At 41.3% G+C, this 18,387-nt stretch overlaps 1 protein-coding gene and 1 long non-coding RNA gene across 8 annotated transcripts in view; both read left to right on the forward strand.

Annotated features, from left to right (window-relative positions):
• The window catches only part of COL11A1 (collagen type XI alpha 1 chain), a 456,680-nt gene that overhangs the window by 175,505 nt on the left and 262,788 nt on the right, over nt 1–18,387 (forward strand). The window lies entirely within an intron of this gene.
• LOC130595413 (uncharacterized) lies at nt 2,790–4,331 on the forward strand. Its single transcript, XR_008971316.1, has 2 exons — nt 2,790–3,085; nt 3,842–4,331. It is a non-coding gene; the product is annotated as an uncharacterized LOC130595413 (long non-coding RNA).

Below are 18,387 nucleotides of genomic sequence, written 5' to 3' on the forward strand. Positions count from 1 at the left end.
CATCTTGTTGTTGACTGGTCACTAGTGGTGTCCCTCAGGCCTCCGTGTTAGGGCCAGTGTTGTTTAACATCTTCATTGATGATCTGGATGAGGAGATCGAGGGCACCCTCAGTAAATCTGCAGATGACACCAAGCTGGGTGGGAGTGTTGGCTGGATCCATGGGCTGAGGCCAATGGGATGAGGTTCCACAAGGCAAAGTGTGGGTCCTGCACTTGGGCCACAACAAGCCCCTGCAAGGCTCCAGGCTTTGGGAAGAGCGGCTGGAAACTGCTCATGGGAAAGGAGCTGGGGGTGCTGGTTGATGGAGCTGAACATGAGCAGCTTGTGCCCAGCAGCCAGGAAGCCACCAGCATCCTGGCCTGTATCAGCACCAGTGTGGCAGCAGGGCCAGGGCAGGGACTGTGCCCCTGAGCTGGGCACTGGTGAGGCTGCACCTCGAATCCTGTGTTCAGCTCTGGGTCCCTCACTACAAGAGAGACACTGAGGTGCTGGAGCGGGGCCAGAGAAGGGCAATGGAGCTGGTGCAGGGCCTGGAGCACAAGTGTGATGGGGAACGGCTGAGGGACCTGGGGGGTTCAGTCTGGAGAAGAGAAGGCTCAGCAGGGACCTTATCGCTCCCTACAACTGCCTGACAGGAGGTTGTAGTGAGGTGGGGTCAGTCTCTGCTTCCAAGGAATAATTAGCAGGACAAGAGGAAACCGCCTCAAGCTGCACCAGGGCAGGTTTAGATGGAGCTGAGGAACAATTCCTTCCCCAGAGCGTTTGTGGTGGCCTTGGAACAGGGTGCCCTGGGCATTGCTGGAGTCACCGTCCCTCGAAGTATTCACAAACTGTAGACAAGGCCCTCAGTGCCATGGATTAGTGGTTGCCTTGGCTGTGCTGGGGTAGCGGTTGGACTTAAACATCTTTTCCATCCTAGCTGATTCTATGATTATAAGCTGCAGCAGCTGGCTCTGCCATTCCTCTGGCCTTTGTGCTGACAGGCAGCCTGAGCAGCAAGCTGAGCCAACCCCATGGGTCTGCTGGGCCTTGCTGGCTTGCCTTGAGCACTCTGGTATGTAGCCTGTGAGCCATTCTTTAGGGCCATCCATGTCTCTACTGGGTGATGCCTTATGTGATACACAAAATCTGTCTCAGTCAAATATTAAATAATACTCCAAAATGAGAGATGAGCCTTCTGTTCTTTCCTTCAACAGGTCAGAGCTTGTTTCCAGGCCTAACTGCTTTCTAAATACCATTCTCATTAGCCTTTATCTGGAGAGACTTTTCTTTTCCTCCTGCCACTTTACCTGAACAGCAAGGTAGTAAGATCTTTCTGGCATAAATATTAATATGCTGCTTCAGGATAGCAGATGTGTCTGGCCAAGACAAGCAGCATGGATGAAGTGCAGCCATTTTTACGGCCTGCAATTGCAGGCATTCTGCATCATGAGTTGTGAGTACAGAGGCAGTTACCAACTAGCTACTACTGAAGCCAGAGAAGCTGATCCAGACAAACCTGCCCTTTTTTCTGAGGTCAGAGGCCGTAATCTCAAAATTGGGGGTGGGGGGAAATCCCCAGACTTGACTGATGAAAGCTCAGGTCTTACCATAAAGTCGTTAAGGCCACTTCTTTTCCTGGAAGAGTCATGATGGACCTGGCAATATATATGTAGCACACCTAAAGGGTCTTAGGCCATGCTTATTTTCTGACTAAATACTGACAATCTGGGGAAAAATCTGGCCATTGTGGGTGGTCACAGTGGTCCCACTGAGCAGATTGGATGGCAGTCTTAAGTTCATCCAGATGGATTTGGGACAGAGTTGGAAAAGACTGGGGAAGCACGTGACATTCAGAAGGAATCTAGGAGAAAAGCAAAAATTTAGCAGCAGTTTCTCACAATAGATTACTACATATTTTTTGCTGTCATTACTGTAAGTTAGGAAACATCTATGGGCTTGGAAACAGGTGGAAGAATTGGCACAGTATGCAAATGTACTTTCTATCTTGAAGACACCAGCAGTACTGTTCTTTCTGAGTCTGTTGAAACTTTAAAAGTAACACTGGCAGGACTGTGTGTGGCTTGTGGTTTGTAGAACATCCAGAAAGTTTTCTGGGATATGCTGGTCAACATGCAGTTATAGCAGATGGGAGTGTCAGGATTGAAAAAGCAAGTCTATGGTGGCTGTGCTGCTACATCCTGTTTAAATTGGCCTGACTTCTAGTTCACTCCTGGGTAATGACACAGGAGACCTTTTTAGGCAGCAGGTCTATGAAACTCGTAGGCAAACTAAATATCCTTATTTCCCCTGTAGCTCCCTAGTACATTCCAGTTATTAATTTGCACATCAGTTACCAGATGGTGAAATAGTGATATAACTTTAAATGTGTTTCCTGTCAGAACTAAGAAACACTATCAAATTCCCAGTTAATATTTATTGAGTTGGTAAGAAATACAAGTTTGGGGAAAAGAAAACCAAGAAAGCTAGCTTTACACACCGATGTTTTGCACACCATAAACATAAAGACCAGTAAAAAGTTACCCACACCATAAATTTGTCCATTATTAACATCCATTCAGCAGTGGCCAAGGGCAGATACCATCATCCAAAGTCGTAGAAGTACAACTCAGCCTGTCCTTTACATTTATTTATAAAAGCATCAAATCAGTGACACACTGAACGATAAACTCGTTTAGTAAAATTTATATTAAAAAAAAAGTACTATGTAAGATTCCACTCAAAAAACATGAGTTTACTTTTGGATGGTATGAGTTAATGGGCTCAGAATTTTTTTGGGAAAGTACTTATTCGCATCCTGACAACAGGCTAAATATTACAAGAGCAGCAATGCTACTGTTTCTTGGAGCAATTATGACGCTGTTAGATCATCATCCTGATAAAGTGAGACCAGAAAGAGACTAGATGTGGAAGAAAAGCTGCAGTGTGGGATTTCTAGATCATGCTGTCATCATTATTGATCCTGATTTTTTTTAATGCCTCTTGGTATTTTTTGCTGTCTCCAATAGATGTTCCAGGCGGCTGTACACAAAGGAGCTGAGTAAGGAGACAAGTAGCTGTGTTAGCATGAAGATAAAGCCCAAGGTAGTAAGGTTTGGTTTACCTTGTCTACAAAATACTGTATATCCACATACTTAAATGAATCTCTAAGGGCAACCTAATATTTTGGAACTTCTTGTATGGCTAGAAACAGAAAGGCCACCAGAAACAGTTTTAAATGGCCCCAAAACTGGTTGCACAAACCACAGACAAATAACACAGTGTAATGTGGTCACACTCTTTCATTAATGAAATTGCATATTAGAGTTAGTGCTGCAGAACAACTGTACATTTGCATTTGCTGACTCTTATGGTTTGGCATTCATCCTTTACTGACAAAGGAAAAAAAATAAGCAACTTCAGATAACCTTAATTTAAGTTTCTTCCCCAGAAAGGGCAAAAAATTTTAATTACTAAGGAAAAAAGAAAATAAAACCAAACAATACAAAAGCAGCTTGAGACATAAATGATAAAACTACTGGGGAAAATCTGATTTTCATGGTGGCAGTTCTATAAATTTCTTTATATTAATATGAATAGTGTAATGTAGCAAAGTAGCCTTAGAAATAAGGACACAGAAGAATACAGCTGACAAATAATATCTTACTGCTAGCATCACATGTGCATGTTACAGAATAACATATTCATGGACAGAAAAACAACTGGGCAAGAGCAATTGCAGCCAGAGAGAGGAGTAAGAATGTTAGAGGTTCAACTCTGCAGACACCAAGATCAGTGTCAGGAGGTACTAGAGCAGAGATTTCCCTGCAGCCGATAGTGAGGCAGGCTGACCTCTTGCAGCCCATGGAGGTTAACAAGGGAGCAGATATCCCCGTGCAGCCCATGGAGGAACAGGTATCCCCCTGCAACCTGTGAAGGACCCCACACCAGAGCAGGCGGGGATGCCCAAAGGAGGCTGTGACCCAGTGGGAAGCCCACACAGGAGCTGGCTCCTGGCAGGACCCATGGCCCTGTGGGCAGAGTAGCCCACACTGGAGCAGGTTTGCTGGCAGGACTTGTGACCCCATGAGGGACCCATGCTGGAGCAGTCTGTTCCTAAAGGACTGCACCCTGTAGGATGGATTCACATTGGAATTCATGGAGGACTGTCTCCCATGCAAAGGAGCCCCCACTGGAGCAGGGGAAGAGTGTGAGGAGCCCTCCCCCTGAAGAGGAAAGAGCAAAAGAGAGATCTGATGAACTGACCACAACCCCTATTCCCCATCCCCCTGTACCACTGTGGGAGGGGGTATAGAGAAATTGTGAATAAAGTTAAGCCTGGTCAGAAGAGCAGGGGAGGTTTTTTCAAATTTATGTTTATTTCTCATTATCCTACACTGGTTTGATTGGTAATAAATTATTTTCCCAAAGTCGACTGTTTTGCCTGTAACTTCAACAGCTGGGTGATGTTCCTGTGCTTATCTGGACCCACAAGTCTTTCATTATGTTCACTCCCCTGTCCAGGTGAGAAGGGGAGAGATAGAGAAGCTTTGGTAGGCACGTGGGGGCCAGCCTGGGTCAACCAACCACATGTGTATGCTTAGCTATTAAGCGTACACATAACCTCAAAGAGTCTTCAAAATGATGGTTAAATGTCATTTCACTTGACTTGCACATTTTGTGGAGGATTTTATTTCCATTTGGGGTATATCTGAATACAGTTAAAGGAAAAGCAAGTAAGACTACATGTTGTGAACAGAGAAAGTGCATATTTTAAAAAACCTCATGACATGTAGCTGCTTTCCCTACAATGCTCCTTGAAGTGTAAGTATCAATTTTCCTTATGCTTTTATGTCTGAATCAAGTACCAAAACAATGCAAAATCCATAGAATTCTGCTTTTTGTATTTGATCACTGGATCGTGCTGTGACTCTTATTTGCAAACGATACTGTGCTGTTAGCATTATGGTGCTATCCTTTCATTTTACAGAACTCTGCAGCATTTTCGTATATGAAAAATATTTTTCCTTCTTACATGCATTGTAGGTCTTACTGTATATAGACTAGTTATATTTTCACAGAATCCCAAGGGTTGGAAGGGACCTCAAAAGATCATCTAGTCCAACCCTCCTGCAAGAGCAGGGTAACCTAGAGTACATCACACAGGAACTTGTCCAGGCGGGCCTTGAATATCTCCAACGTAGGAGACTCCACAACCCCCCCTGGGCAACCTGTTCCAGTGCTCTGTCACTCTCGCAGTAAAGAAATTTTTCCTGATGCTCACATGGAACCTCCTATGCTCCAGTTTACACCCATTGCCCCTTGTCCTGTCACTGGACATCACTGAAAAAAACCTAGCTCCATCATCCTGACACTCACCCTTTACATATTTGTAAACATTGATGAGGTCACCCCTCAGTCTCCTCTTCTCCAAGCTAAAGAGTCCCAGCTCCCTCAGCCTCTCCTCATAAGGGAGATGTTCCACTCCCTTAATCATCTTTGTGCCTCTGCGCTGGACTCTTTCAAGCAATTCCTTGTCCTTCTTGAACTGAGGGGCCCAGAACTGGACACAATATTCCAGATGCAGTCTCACCAAGTCAGAGTAGAAGGGGAGGAGGACCTCTCTTGACCTACTAACCATACCCTTTCTAATGGACCCTAGGATGCCATTGGCCTTCTTGGCCACAAGGGCACATTGCTGACTCATGATCATCCTCCTATCCACCAGGACCCCCAGGACCCTTTCCCCTTCACTACTGTCCAGCAGGTCAACCCCCAACCTGTACTGGTACATGGGGTTGTTCTTCCTCAGATGCAAGACTCTACACTTGCCCTTGTTGAATTTCATCAAGTTTCTCCCCGCCCAACACTCCAGCCTGTCCAGGTCTCGCTGAATGGCAACACAGCCCTCTGGTGTGTCAGCCACTCCTCCCAGTTTAGTATCATCAGCAAACTTGCTGAGGGTACACTCAGTTCCCTCATCCAGGTCGTTGATGAAAATATTAAACAGCACTGGTCCCAGCACCAACCCCTGAGGGACTCCAGCTAGATTCTGCCCCACTGACCACTACTCTCTGCCTTCTTCCTTTCAACCAGTTCTTGACCCACCTCACTACTTGATCATCAAGCCCACACTTCCTTAGCTTATCTATGAGGGTGCTGTGGGAGACAGTATCAAATGCCTTACTGAAATCAAGAAAAACCACATCTACCACTCTACCATCATCCAGCCACCTAGTTACTTCCTCATAGAAGGCTATAAGGTTGGTCAAACATGACTTCCCCTTGGTAAAACAATGTTGGCTGCTCTAAACCATGTTGGCTGCTCTTTTATACATATACATCGCACATCAGCAGCTCTTTCTCCTGATACTGAAAATTTCACATGATTCTAGAAGCTGTGCATTTATGTTTTGTCCATAGATCCAGATCCGGACTGCCCTGAGTAAAGATTTTTGCAAAAAGTGGAAAGTATACTGAGAAGAAATATGATATTTTTAATTCAGATTTGATTTTGCTTTATCTGTTCTACATAATTATTTGGAATGGTGTTTTACTTTGGTTTATAATTTTAATTCCAGATGCAGCTACAGCATGAAGGGTGACATTTCTGTTTTGCAACTCTTGTTAAAAATTATCTTCTCTTACTTAATTCCATAGGCATTATTTCTGACATCTGCTGTCATAAATAATTTCCCCTTTTTATATTAAGAAGGGCAGTGGTTTGATCCACACTGTTGGGTCTCGTAGCCAAGAGCTCCATTAAACTTTCAAAGATGACATCATTTTACTAATTATTTTCTCAAAGTGATTTCAAAAGAGCAAGCTTCTTCCACATGAGGTAATTGTTTATCACCATTTGCCATTTTTATGAACTCCTATGCACACTTTTCTGCAGTTATTCTTCCATCTTCTTATGGGAAATATTAACTCCCATAAGGGTAAACTGATTGCAGCAGACAGGCTGCCTCCTGTATAGGAGTGTTAAAGGCATGGCTCCATTCAGGTGATCTCCATATGTCAAAAACAGTGCAGGAATGAAAACAGGTTACACAGCTCAGAACAGCCTGTAAGTTAGGTCAGCACCTGTCAGCTCCAGTGTAAAAGAGGTTTGGAACTAGCTTAATATCAGCCTTTCCCACTTGTAGGCTTGCGTGTAACCTACTTCCACCAGTCAGAGATCTGGATCCTATTTTCAATATGTAAGCAAGGAAATTACACTCTTTGAGATAAGCAGTACACAAAGCCTGTATTGGCCTTCCTGAAATAGCATCTCCTGGTCACACTGGGGTCTAATTGGGAAACGGCTACACTGCACTACAATCTCACCTTCTCCCTAGCTTTGTTATATCCACAGCAGGCTCCAAGCTGAGGTATAACTTAACATTGTTTTAAAAAGTGAGCTTCCTTTTTACAAACCCAGTAACAATTATACTGAAATTGAGCTCCTGTCACAATAGGCATACTAACTCTTTTCTTGGTGTATGTCTTCACTAAATTACTTCAAGGACATACATGTCCTCATCTGTCCTTTATATAAAGGACATCAAGTTGCAATAGTTATGCTAAATATATAGGATATTGCTCATTTTACTTCCAGGCATAAGTTTATTGGCACCTTCAAAGACATCCAAACCTGCCTTCCAAAAAAGTTATTATATACTTATGTAGGCAATTAGCACATGAAGTAAAAGTCCTTAAGTGAAAAATTTGCCATTAAGATCTGTTGAAAATTCTATGCCACTAGAATGACAGTGTTAGGGACTTCAAATCTACAGAGCATGCTTATACAGCTGCAGCATGTGTGGAAGTAACACAATCTAACAAGGCAGCACTACATAAGGCTTTCTTCAGGCTTAACCAGAGGTTGGTCTTAGACTCTTTTAAGAGACCAGAAGCAAAGACTGAAGCCCATTTCTTCCACCCCACCACTGAGCAATTCAGACCCTTGTTTTGCTAATTGTCCCACTGATAGCCAGGTACTGCACAAAGTATTTATTCAGTGAGGACATCACCATTTTACAGCATTCGACCTGGACTTTGTCTGATCTTAAAAACTATTAGCGTACAATTGTAAGGATTAAAACTGAAACAAGAGATTTCATCATCAGAATTTCCAGTTACATAAATCCATATATTTCCCAAACCCTGAAGAGTCTTGGGTTGTACAGACTCCTATTTTGTTTGAGTATGATTTTAATTTTTTTAACTTTGTGTCTCAACTGTTTTTAAATGCTAGTAAGTATATCCATTTCTACTCTGAGAACTTCATGGGTCAGGAGAAGCTTTCCTGCTGTAAAAAGAAATTTTGATGACTTCAAGAAGTCATCGGGAGAAATACTTGAATTACAGCAATTTAAATTTACTATATATTGGAGAAGAACATGTATATGACATACTCTGGTCTAGGGAACCACTGAAATTTCCTACTCTTAGTTCCTTAACTTGGGAGAAAGACAGGACATACTGCTTTTTTTAATTCTAAAGTAGCCTTTGTGCCTGCTGTTATAAAAATAAAGTGGTGGAACAAACAGGAACAAGGCATTGTTGAACACAGCCTTGGGAGCATAGCAGTCAAGAGGTCATAATAATAGCAATTTTGATAGAATGATAATGGAGAGAGATTTGGAACTGTAAAGACATTGGCTGCTGTAGTTTGCCTCCTGTCATAGTCATAGAAAAAAAAAAATGTATGGAAGTCATACCTAGCACTTTCACTCTCTTCACCTAGTGGAAGAAAACTACACGGTCTCATGTTCAGAAAAACGTTTGAAAAAATGCAAAAATGAATATGGGGGTGAGTGGTGGAATTTTTTCCATAGAAGCCTGCTACTGTGACAAGAGGAATAGGAGGAAGCTTCTTGAGGCTTCTTTGGTGCTCCGAGTCACTATTCCCAAGAGATGTGCAGAGGCAAAGCCACCCACTGTATGGCCTTAGTCAGGTGCTGTTGAGGGTTTGTTTTGCAGGGGATTTTTGTTTAGGGGTTTTTGGTTTTTTTCAATGTGTGTTCTGTTTGCAAATCAATTAATGTGGAAATTACACCACATTACTGAGCAAACAAGGCCTGCAAACAAGGGTTTGCAAAATCTACTAGTAATGTTTCTGGTTTAGTAGCCCCTGATAGGAGGAGCAAAGCAGTAGATCCTTATTTACACTTTGCGTAAGCTTCACTTACTGGAAGTAATTTATCTGTGCTGAAAGAAGCGTGTCTGTCAAACAGTACATTAACTGGAGAATGTTATTCAGGCCCAATACTCATTCCAGATTCTTCGCCCAGAGGAGAAACAAACCAAAACAAACATACACACAAAACCCTCAACACATTGGCATTTTCCTTTCTATTCATTCAGCATCAAATTTGCTAAAACAAAGTTACATACAAATTTTAAGAGCGTGGAGTTTGCACACGTAAAATTCTAAATTCCGTTTAAGGGAGAGGTTGGCATTTTAACATCATCAGCCACACTTCCCTCTCCTCCCTCCCAGTGCAGTGACCTTTCCTGGACATCCTTAAGAGTATAGACTAAATTATTACTTATCTTCTAACTCCCAAGATGTTTCTTTCCCTTTTTCAATTATTCTATAAAATGATTCTGATGTATTTTGTGAGAAGGTCAACTTCATTGATTTAGGGACAGATCAAGTCATGAAACCATTTTCATTAAGGACAGGCATGAAGTAGTTCTTCTGAAGACAACCTCTAGGTATTTCCCAGAGGAAGGAGACAGAGGGTTTTGAAAAAGGAGCGAGAACTTGAGAAGAAAGGTATGAAATGAAAGGCAAACCAAAAGTCAGTAGGAAACCTGAAGAGATAAAGGAACAGAAAACCCAAGCAGTAAAGATTAAACATAAGAAAAATTACTTGCCACTGAATAATGAGAAAATGCACTTAAGACCACAGACAAGCTGCACAAAAGTAAGCACCAGGAAACAGCACTGGCCAGTGTCTCTCTGAGGGAAAGCAAGCTACCATAATGAGCAAAGTTAAACAGGACACATCCAGAGATGCTCACCATATCCAGCTAAGAGTCCACAGCAGAAGACAAATTCGTTGGGAAAATACAAGTCTGAGATCAAGGGAGAGAGTGCAGACACTTCCTTTTATACATACTAACGTCTATTTTTACTGATAAGTTTTGTAAAAATACTGTCAAAGCCGTGGTCGGATCTGAGCTGTGGTCAGATGTGGTCATGTAGCCTCCTATGGGCTCAGGACCCAACATCTTGCTCCTGCACCCACCAAGCTTCCCTATGTGGGTGGGACAAGAGTTGTGCACATGGGGAGTTTTCCCAGGCTTTTGTCTGTGGTGGGAAGATTCCAGAGGCTGTGGGCTTTTGTTAGGTCCTTGTCAGGGCTTTTGTCCAGGTGGGTCTACCTGCCACATAGCTGTCAAACATTCCTGTATTTTGGTGTCTTTGATGCTTACAATTGTAAACTATGCCCATCTTGGAGGTACATTTTGAGCCTTGAACTGTAACTCTCCTTTATTGTGAGGTAAATGAATAATTTAATACAGTAAAATACATGTCCTTTCATATTTTTAAATGCAGCACTGTTCTGTTCATGTAAATGCACCTAGTATGGGCAAGAATAGGTAGAACTGAGGAATGATTGGTACTGCATACAAGCTAGACTAACTCCAGTTTTGCAGAAGGGATATGTCATCTGCATAAATTGAAGAGATGCTGACAGGCAGCATTAAAGAGATTAAAGGGAAATTTTTCTTATTCAGAAGAAGATATTTCCTACTTGAGTACTGAAATTGGTATGTTCAAGTATTTCAAGGATACTTGAAGTGGACCAACTGAAAAAAGTTGTAATTTACAGCAGGGAAATGGAACTGGTATTGCGTTGCTTGGTTTATATGGTATGCTTATACTTGAGTGCTGTACAAATAACTCTTTGCCCCTTAATGATAATAGATTAAAAAATAGTTTGACCCTTAGTTAATTATGGAATGTCAGTTTTTCTAAAGATTATTCAGTATGATTTTTTTCCAGGCAACATTCCTGCTAAGAAAGATTAATTTAAACTGACGTAGCATAGCCAAGCTCCTGAGTCACAGTTCTGTCAAGAAGCAAACTTCTTTTCTTTTCTACTTTATAGAATCTTGCAACATTAAAGGTGAATTTATATTAAAAAATTCTGTTGCAAAAAGCTGTAACACATTTTACTTCCCAAAATGACTTTGCTAAATAAAAAGCTACAGTGACCTTGACATTTGTAAATCCTTTAAAATGTAGCGTCTACCCTCAGGATACAAAAATCCATTTTAGAACTGATTTTTATGTTTGGCACTAATAGGTACCACTCTAGCCAATTTAAAATTAATTTGTTTTTCAGGAAGGATGCTTCAAAGTATCCTAAAAAATGGAGCACATATCATATGGCATTGAAATGAAGATGACATTAGTAACTGAAACCACTACAAGTGCAGGTTTTAGTCGTCTGTTTTCTTTTGTGTTTACTTTGTGTACATTACAAGCGTATCACTGAAAGCTGAAGACTTCACTCCTCACTGAGGTAATATTCCCACCAAGGTCATGTGATGACAATGGAACTGGATCTGAAATGTGTAAATCTAGAACAAATATATTTCTTAATGTTTTCTGTCTGTATGGTAAAACCTGATTATTTAATGTGTAGTTGTCATGCAGTTGGACTGGATGATTGTTGTAGGTCCTTTCTAACTGAAATACTCTGTTCAATCCTTCAATCTTTATAAGCAAACAGGACGTAAAAGTCATGGCACAACCCAGCTGTCTGGCCTGTGCTACAGGCTGTACTTCCAGGAACTAAGGACTGCCGCAAATGCCAGATGGTCTCCCCAGAGAATGTAGAAGACACTTTGGCTTTACATCCTGTGTATTTGACAAACACCAATAAAAAGCAAAACCAGAATCAAAACAAATCGTTTTCTTCATCCAGATCCTAGAAAGCTAATTGCTGCACTTTACACCAGAGGATAAACTGAGAAACTGCCACTTGTGCCCAACATCCTGTAGCCCCTTTTACAAAGGCAGATAAGAGCGCTCAAAGTGTATGACTGAAAGCACCTTATCAGCCACTGTAATTCAAAAAATTACACTAAACAAATAATTTCAAACCCGAAATAGGACTAAGGCCAATTTAAAATTACTAAGGGCTGTAAACCCTAAGACTTTTTCTCCAAGGCTCTAGGAGTGCAGAGCTGAAATTCAGCCCACCTGGTTCTTGTAGTCAAGGAAGGAACTGAATTAGAGTGCAGACATATCTTTAAACAAGCATACTACTCACGGTAAGAAGTTATGTCACTTGAAATGGTGTTACAGGAGTCTCCTAACAAATACTTTCCTGAGCAGTTATAGAAGACTGAGGTAAACAGAATAACAAACTGTGAAAACTGGTTTTAGAATCAGAGTTGAAAACCACAATTCAGCTTTTTTATTATTTACATGATTTTCAAATCTATAAAGTCACCATACACATGAAATATTCTACACAAATTAGTGACACACAACTGACAGGAGAGAAATATGAACTTCCTATGCAGACCAAAGCACAGTAAAGGAAATGTTATAACAAATAGTGTGGCTGGATCCCCAGTGTTAAAAGGAGCATTCCAATGTATTATCTGGAAGTACTCTAATGCAATTTAGACTATTGCTTTGGCTGGTTGGCAAGACAGGGTTATAGTGTCATAATCACCTTAAGCTAACTAATGTTGCTGACAGAAGTGGCATTCCATCACAGAAGTGGCACGTGTTATGTTGTATTCCCTGTGCTAGCAGACTGCTGATGAGATCATACCACTTGCCTGAGCTTGCTGGCTGAAAGCTAACCCAGCAAAAGCAAAATTGCTTAACTTCAGGCATCTGCATTAGACACTTCTGCTACAAAACAAGCTTCCCTGTTCTAGAAGAGATGTATACCTCTCTGGGGGTAATGCAGACCACTTCGAAGATAGTTTAGGGATCATAATACTAGACTCTGTGAATAACCCCTCAGATAACTATAAACGCTCATATTTATTTTCATTTTGAGTATAGTGTTTGCAGAGTGCCCAGGTGAGATGTCTTCATTAAAAAGCAGACAGAGCTGTTTTGAGATAAAATCATTCTATGCTAATGTCATTTGTCCTTTTGTAGTTGTTTCAATTTTCCATCAAAGTTGAGCTTTGCTCATGCTGTAAGCCTCTGCTTCTGCTCATGAAGAAGGATGGTTCTTTGGCTATTAACTGATAGAAATAATAGGTCATTGTCAGGACTTGAATGGCTTTTAAAGTAATTGGGTTAGGCACTAAGAGTATGTGAAAGATGATGTATTTTGTTTTCAGTTCAGAAGTTTTCTACAATCCATTTAATCCATCTGGTTTGAGCAGATGTCATTATATGATATTTATAAGGGTTTAGCAAACTGAAAGTTTCACCACCAAGAAGTTTTCTATTCTAAGTATGCTAAACTTTTTTGGTTTTGGTTTTTTTTTTCTTTATTTTAACTTTCGGTAGACCTTAGGAATGCCCAACTAACCAGAAGTTTTCTATTCCAAGTATGTAAACTTTTCCTCTTGTTTTTCCTTAAACATTAATAAAGGTCATATTGCTGCCTGCTGAATCAAGTATAAGTATTTCCTGTGTGTTGGATTTTATTTGCAAAGCTGTTGACCTGACTTCTGTGTATGACTTTGTATCAGATTAACCCATCTGGGAGACATCTGGTAAGCTGTAATATCTCCCAGACAGGGACCATATCCTACAGTACAAATGTAAAAAGCTGAGGTAACCTTCTGCCTCTTTGCAAATGTTATTTAATAAACTGCAAGCAATATATTAGACACTGCTGATCAAGTTTCTTGGATTCTGTCCATAACTACTGGTAAGACCCATTTATGAATTTGGTGACCTTGTATTTGATTATGATAAACAATAGCTGAACATTTCTGTTGTGTATCTTTCTTATAGCACTCTGTCCCCTTATCTTAGGAAAAAACAAAAACATAGTTCATGTTGCAAACTGACTTGTCTCATTGCTTTCAGCTGTCCCAACAGGCTTTAAGAGATTAATATTTCAGAAACCAATCAATAGATTCTACCCTATGTACTCAAATGTGTTTGAGGGTTCTCCAGGGGGGATAGGTGCTCCACATCCATAAATGCTGAGTTCCAGAAAGCTATCCAGTTTAAAAAAAGCCCCTGTTAGCTATATTTTCACTCTCCGTAGACAAATTCATGCTTGCTTTATTCTAGCATTATAAAAGTGAACTAGTTGGAAAACCAGAGGAAGCTGAAAGCTCACTACACTGGAGACAATGTAAGGCTTAAAATAAGTTGTATCTCTTAAAGTCAATCAGTCGGTTTCAAGTTAAGAAAATGTGCATTTTCCATGAGCAGTATATTGTTAAGTACATCATATGACATTAGCTAGTTAGTACAAGCCTTATCTTGTCCATTAACATGACATAATACATAGTCTTTCTTCATTTAAATCGGTCACCAATGAAGAAGAGTAATTTCCAGTGATTCTAGATTAATTCCCTGGTGTATTATACTGTGAAATAAATCTGTCATTGGAACTTAACACTGTAGTATTATGCAACAGCAGTAATGGACTTACTAGCTGTAGATGTTACCATTGAACACATAATTTTAGTTAGTATGACATGTTTGTAAATCCAAAATTAAGATCTTACAAAGTTTGACATATAAAAGTACTTATTACTTACAATGTAGACACTGTAAATTCATTCAGTGATGAGAGAGATGAAAGTAATTCACAGAAACCTAATAGTGAAGTAAAAAGGCTGCAGTTTGTTATTACTTTGTAGAGCGAGAGCTGGTGTTAATTAGAGGAAAGCGGGAGTCTAGATAGCATTGTATCTCATGTTGCTGCTATATTGCTAGAAAACAGGAGAAGAGACATAATTTCATTTCCAACTTTAATAATCTCTTCTTCTTTCTGGTTACTAGTTAGCTGAAAAGTGTGAGGACAAAAGTGTGAATACAATTGACCTTCATATTCGGTCAGCACTGCCGTGTCCTGACCGTACTCTAGACTGACCATGCTGCAGGTTTTCTTCCCATGAAAAGCTGAGCTTTCCATGATCGTTAGACTGTGCTTAACTGTTCTCCTGTACAATGTATAGTACAGTCTGTACTTACATAATTTCATTTTTAAAAACTTAGGAAACAGTCTGTTCCTGTTCTTCAGCACACTCATGGTACAGCTAATGTCTCACCAGAAGTAAAGTCTGTAATAGATCTTTATCTTGCTTTAATACAAGACTGAATCATCACCGAACTTTTCTGCTTTTGCATCAAAAATATAATTAAACAGTATTTTCTAGTCCATCCAGAAAAAAAAACAAAACCAAAAAACAACCCTGGTTTTCCCTTCCTTTATGCTGCAGGCAACCAGAAATGACAGGATATTGGTTCTGTGGCTTGCCTAAGCTAGAGAACTGAGGAGGGCATCAGGAAGCAGTTATCTGAGTGAAACCAGACAAAACAAATACCATTTTCTAAAATGTAGCATCAGCTAAAAAGTCTGCTATGAAAGTTATGTCTTACTGATGCTTCTCTTTTGCTGACCAGGTACAGAGCAACAAAGATCAATGGTATCTCGGCAATCTGGAAAGAGCTACTGCAAATAAAGCCCATCCATCAAATCCAGTATAGTTTAAAAGCCAGTTGGCACTGGGACATGTATCTGAACAAGGTACCAGACTGCAGGGAATCAGGGCCTTACAGATGCAAAACAATTGCACTTACAAAAAGTCCAGTGAGTTTGTGACAGGCACACACTCACACACAAATTAAGTGTGAGCAAATGACATGGGCAGGTAACTAAGTCTGATGCGGTCAATAATTTATCTTACTTACATATAAACATAAAAATAACTCTGAGTTCCAAATTCTGTTCACATATAATCCTTGTACCTTTATTTATCAGAACCTTCTCTTCTCTGGCTTGCTTACCTTCCAGTTTGTGATATCACATCTGAAATTAAGCCATAGTGCTACTATCAGCACAGAGGTAGAGGATTGTGGGACTGTAGCTACTCAGCCTCGTCCCCTGTTGAAGTATAAAAAGTTTCTTCCATTAATTTTAATGAATTTTGGAAAAGTTGTATGTATTTTAAATATGCTAAAGAAAGACTCTCTTTTACACTACATTCCTATAGAACAGAGAGTTACAGTCTGCAGGTACTGCTTTGAGACAAGTGAAAAATATCATGTTAAAGAAGCTTAAACTCAAGGTTGTCAATATTGAATATTCACATTTGAGTGTCCAAAGATCAAGATGGCATGAATAAATTGAATAAAATTTTAGGGAAATTCTCAAAAAAATTAGTTTATTATGAACTTTTTCACATTTTTTTTTTCTAAGAAAATGTTGCTTACCTTTAATAAATCAACAATCATAGAATCATAAATAGTTAGGGTTGGAAAGGACCTTAAGATCATCTAGTTCCAACCCCGCTGCCATGGATAGGGACACCTCCCACTAAACCATGCCACCCAAGGCTTCGTCCAACCTGGCCTTGAACACCGCCAGGGATGGAGCATTCACAACTTCTCCAGGCAGCCCATTCCAGTGCCTCACCACCCTAACAGGAAAGAATTTCTTCCTTATATCCAATCTAAACTTCCCCTGTTTAAGTTTTAACCCATTACCCCTTGTCCTGTCACTACAGTCCCTAATGAAGAGTCCTTCCCCAGCATCCCTATAGGCCCCCTTCAGGTACTGGAAGGCTGCTATGAGGTCTCCACGCAGTCTTCTCTTCTCCAGTCTGAACAGCCCCAACTTTCTCAGCCTGTCTTCATACGGGAGGTGCTCCAGTCCCCTGATCATCCTTGTGGCCCTCCTCTGGACTTGTTTCATTTTATGCTGAGGACACCAGAACTGCACACAATGCTCCAAGTGAGGTCTCACGAGAGCAGAGTAGAGGGGCAGGATCACCTCCTTCGACCTGCTGGTCACGCTCCTTTTGATGCAGCCCAGGATACGGTTGGCTTTCTGGGCTGCAAGCGCACACTGAAGCCAGCTCATGTTCATTTTCTCATCAACCAACACCCCCAAGTCCTTCTCCGCAGGGCTGCTCTGAATCTCTTCTCTGCCCAACCTGTAGCTGTGCCTGGGATTGCTCCGACCCAGGTGTAGGACCTTACACTTGTCATGGTTAAACTTCATGAGGTTGGCATCAGCCCAGCTCACAAGCGTGTCAAGGTCCCTCTGCATGGCATTCCTTCCCTCCAGCGTATCAACCGAACCACACAGCTTGGTGTCATCGGCAAACTTGCTGAGGGCACACTCGATCCCGCTGTCCATGTCAGCGACGAAGATGTTGAACAAGACCGGTTCCAACATCGATCCCTGAGGGACACCACTCGTTACTGGTCTCCAGCCAGACATTGAGCCATTGACCACAACTCTTTGCATGCGGCCATCCAGCCAGTTCTTTATCCACCGAGTGGTCCACCTATCAAATTGATGTCTCTCCAATTTAGAGACAAGGATGTCATGTGGGACAGTGTCAAACACTTTGCACAAGTCCAGGTAGATGTCATCAACTGCTCTACCCCTGTCCATCAGTTCCGTAGGCCACCAAATTGGTCAGGCAGGATTTCCCCTTAGTGAAGCCATGCTGGCTGTCACCAAGCACCTTGTTGTTTTTCATGTGCATTAGCATGCCTTCCAGGAGAATCTGCTCCAAGATTTTGCCAGGCACGGAAGTGAGACTGACTGGTCTGTAATTCCCCAGGTCATCCATTTTCCCCTTCTTGAAAATGGGGGTTATATTTCCCTTTTTCCAGTCGTCAGGAACTTCACCTGAGTGCCATGATTTTTCAAATATGATGGCCAGTGGCTTAGCAACCTCATTCGCCAGCTCCTTCAGGACCCACGGATGGATTTTATCATGGACTTGTGTACATTCAGGTTTTTAAGATGGTCTCGAACCAGATCCTCTCCTACAGTGGGCCCAAGGTCTTCATTCTCACAGTCCCTGCATCTGCCTTCCAAGACTTGGGTGGTGTGGTCAGAGCCTTTGCCAGTGAAGACCGAGGCAAAGAAGTCATTCAGAACCTCAGCCTTCTCCAAATCCAGGGTAGCCAGTTCTCCTGAGAGCTTCTGGAGAGGGCCCACGTTGTCCCTAGTCTGTCTTTTATTTCCTACGTACCTATAGAATCCCTTCCTGTTTTCCTTAACATCCCCAGCCAACCTGCTTCTTGAGGTCCTCTTTAAATCTCACAGGAAACACAGAGGTCAGCGTCTATTGACACTCGGGCATTAAATGGTGCTACATGGGGAGGCATATTCCAAATGAATTGCTGAAATAAATTATATTGTATTGATACGCAGTTATAACCTGTTATGAAGCAGGTCTTATGATATTGCAGAGCATATATAAAGAACACACTGTATCCT

The sequence above is a fragment of the Pezoporus wallicus genome, unplaced genomic scaffold, assembly GCF_028554395.1.
Source record: "Pezoporus wallicus isolate ANWC-B61680 ecotype Strahan unplaced genomic scaffold, APGP_CSIRO_Pwel_v1 contig_3489, whole genome shotgun sequence".
Lineage (NCBI taxonomy): Eukaryota > Metazoa > Chordata > Aves > Psittaciformes > Psittacidae > Pezoporus > Pezoporus wallicus.